The sequence below is a fragment of the Pogona vitticeps genome, chromosome 1 (assembly GCF_051106095.1).
Source record: "Pogona vitticeps strain Pit_001003342236 chromosome 1, PviZW2.1, whole genome shotgun sequence".
NCBI lineage: Eukaryota > Metazoa > Chordata > Lepidosauria > Squamata > Agamidae > Pogona > Pogona vitticeps.
In genome coordinates, this window is record NC_135783.1 from 217,355,954 (window position 1) to 217,359,471 (window position 3,518).

The 3,518-nt window shown below is 40.2% G+C and overlaps 1 long non-coding RNA gene across 1 annotated transcript; it reads right to left on the reverse strand.

Moving 5' to 3' along the window:
• Window positions 1–236: 236 nt before the first annotated feature.
• Window positions 237–3,513, reverse strand: LOC144583306 (uncharacterized). Its single transcript, XR_013537024.1, has 2 exons — window positions 2,423–3,513; window positions 237–1,434 (listed from the first exon to the last, which is right to left on the reverse strand). It is a non-coding gene; the product is annotated as an uncharacterized LOC144583306 (long non-coding RNA).
• Between the last annotated feature and the right edge of the window lie 5 nt (window positions 3,514–3,518).

Here is a 3,518-nt window from a genome sequence, read left to right on the forward strand (position 1 = left end):
CACACACACTGAGGACAGATGATGTGGCTTTTTCTCTTCCAGCCTCACAACAACTCCATAATGGCTAACCTGAATGAATGAATGAATGAATGAATGAATGAATGAATGAATGAATGAATGAATGAATAGGTCATCATAGCCCACAAGATCTAACTAAATCCAGTGTGATGATCATAATACTACTGAGGTATTGGCCTCACATTTGTATTTCGGCAAATATTTGGAGGATGGTTAGAGCATGGTGGCTGGAGATTGTTCCCCTCTTGCTTCCAGTAATAGAAGCATTTCCTCTGAGCCCAGTGATGCTGTTGGATACAGCACATAGTCACTCAGTGATGTTTTAAGAGATATGATGCAAGTCTCTCTAGGGCATGTCCTGATGGCTAGCTACTTCTAGGCTGGCTCTTGCTTTTCACTGTTTATACACACATGCATGAATTTACAGAAATATTACCTGCAAAGTCCATCAGTTCTACTATAGTGGATGTTTTCAAAAGAACAGTTTTGAAAGAAGAATGTCAACAAACACAACATCTTCAAATCATGCTTGGAAATATATGATGACAAATTATGGGAATTTGCCTCACCACTTCCCACATGCTGTTGGGGTGACCAAATAAAGTTGCCAATACTATCAAGATAAAATGTGGTAACCAGTGTGGAGACATCATATGGCAAAGCTCTCCGTAGTGGTGAAGGTAGCTCAGATATTGGCATCACAGAAGGTTCTATTAGGCTTTTTATTTCAACTTTTTAATGCACGAAGATAATTAGCTTGCCCAAAATAAACATTGTTTTTCTCTGTTAATCCAGATTAGCAGATGAAAGGCAAATACAAATAAAAGAGATGCCTCATGGCTGAAACATAGGGATGGCTCACTCCAAAGTTTAGAGATGAGTCATTCTCCCCATTGGAACCATAGGCTGCCTAGGATAAAAGTCAAATGTTGAAGTGTGAGTTGTAACAGCAACACCTTAAGTAGAAAAAGCCAACAGAAGTATTCCTGATAATTTGTTCATATTATATCGTCTTCACAATTTAACTAGAGATGACCTGTGTTTCATCCCTTTCACAGGAGGTATTGAAATGTCTTCAGTATGATGATGATGATGATGATGATAAAAGGGGGTAAACAAATAAGCGAGCCTCCGGAAATGTTTCTAATGTCCCTTTGCCTGCACACCTGCTAGATACTTTTGACCAGCTTTTAAGACTGCATCAACCATGTTCTACACAACTGTGGATGAGCTTCAGGAATGAACAGCGGTATACTGTAATGAGGTCGGGGCTTCCAGGGGCAGAGGTCTGGGACTGTTTCATGAGCCGGGATAATGATATCATCTTGCACCCCTCCCAGACTTTCATGTTCGTTCCACACTTAGCTGCAATCCTTGTAGCAGATGAGTAAGCAGATGAATAAATGCATGTATTTTCTAAAAAAAAAAAACACAATACGTTGCTGTGAATTTTTCCTGTCATGATGCAAAGTATTTTAAACAGGCAGCTATGGCCCATTAACTATACAAAGGAGATGATCTTGACAGAGGTGAAAACAACTAGAACTGGTTAATATGGGTCAACATAAGCTGCCTGCCTATTTGGATTGGTCCTTGGGTAAGGGAATGGGCATAGCAATGATAAGTGCGTCTACTTCAAATTTCACCACTCCAGCATTGATTCTGAGTGCTCTTCCTTTATACTTTTCCTCTTCCTGTCACACATTAGCTTCAGTGCAAAGATCCTGGTTACCATCCAAGCTAGAAAACTAAAGTTCAATGCCAGTTAAGGAACCAGGAAAATAAGACAGGACGACATCTCCGTTGTTGTTAGAACCTGGAATGCATGTTTGAACTGGGCATTTGTCATTGCTAGAGACAGGGTGCCAACTTACATATTACCCAAATATGGAGGACATGTTTCACCTAAAAAGAAGGCAAATAAATAAAATTTGCATGAGTTTATTTACATATATTGATGCAAATTCAGGAAGAACTATTATCATTATTTGGAAAATCATGTATGTAAAAAGCCAGTCAAAACTTGAACCCGTTTCTCTTGCCCACATGTATAGCCCAAATCCCCAGTCATGCAACTCTACTCTTCTCCCCCATTTTCACTCGGAAAAAAATATTTTTTTTAGATGGACTACAACTCCCAGAATCCCTAAGGTAGTTTAGGGATTCTGGGAGCTGAAACTTTTAAAAACACCACTTTTCCAAGCTGTGGCCTAAATCTGGACAAATGACATCTTCACATAGTTTGAACAATACTGAAGGGAAGAAAGCTTTTCAATAGAACGGGTTAAAAGATCAAATAAAGGGCTTCAGCCTCTAAAGAATGCTGAAGGGAACTAGCTGCTAGGCCAATATGAGGAGCTGATATTTAGTGTGAAAATTAGGATGTTTAAGGAAACATGATTACCTGTTTCTGCAAAGCCGTCTCGCACTCTGTGGAGTGAGAAGTATTACTCACTGTGAAAGATGGGGAAATTTAACTGTTTTTAGCATGTCTGTTAGTAATTGCTCCTACTGCGGCAGTAGTCATGTTGCTGACATAAACAATCTGAGAAAGCCTGGTGTAGTTTTCTGCTGGCCTCTTTTATCATTTTAAATGCTTGTATACGCAGACACCATTAGAAGGTTCCCTGCCCCGTCTGCTGAAGAGCCTGATGGCTTTTGGGTAAAGCTATTAACGATAAATCCTCTTAGTCTCCCCCCCCCCCAATCCTAACTGTGCAACTGCTAAGGGTGGGCTGGCCATAACAGTTTTTACAAATGGTGTTAACCTAAACCACATAAAACTCGGATTAAAGAGCAAACACAGTTTTCCCCTCATGAGGCTGTGTCTGGGGCATTATCTATGCAGCCTGTCTCCTGGATGCGTAATTAAGACAGCAGATCCTTTTCCTTCTTTATTCCCTCCCCACCTCTTTCTTTTCAAAAACTCCTCTAATTGATAAGATAAACAAGCTCTCAGCAAAATGGTGGTCAAAGATGAGGACTGGAGGAGTTGCTTGGTTTTTGTTGTCAGATGGAAAGAGAGTAATAGAGAGTATTTAACTCCTTTAAACAACAAGAAACTTAAATCTAAAATAAGATCTTTGACTTAATTTGGTAACATTTATCACTCTGCTGGCAGGAGGCCAGACTAGATCCTAATTATGCTGAAAATATAAACATTCAAAACTCTTATTTTGAGCAGAGGAAGGCTAGACAGAGCTAAATTCTATATATTCAAAAAGCAACGTTTAGCTTGCCTGTTAGATTTCAGGTACCGATTACTGTGTCTGGACTCTGGTGCAGGTTGTTACCAAGGGCATTGGCTCAGCTCAGTGCAAAGGTGTTTGTAAGCCTGTCCTGCCTGCTTTTTTGCCTGGCTCTTGTCTATTCTGCCTGTAACATCACAAGGACCCATCCCTCCCTCAGGTTTTGGCCCTGACTAGTGATGGGCACAAACCAGAAAAAAGGACAAATCAGTCTGGTTCGTGGTTTGTTTCATGAACTAGTTCAGGATCCCA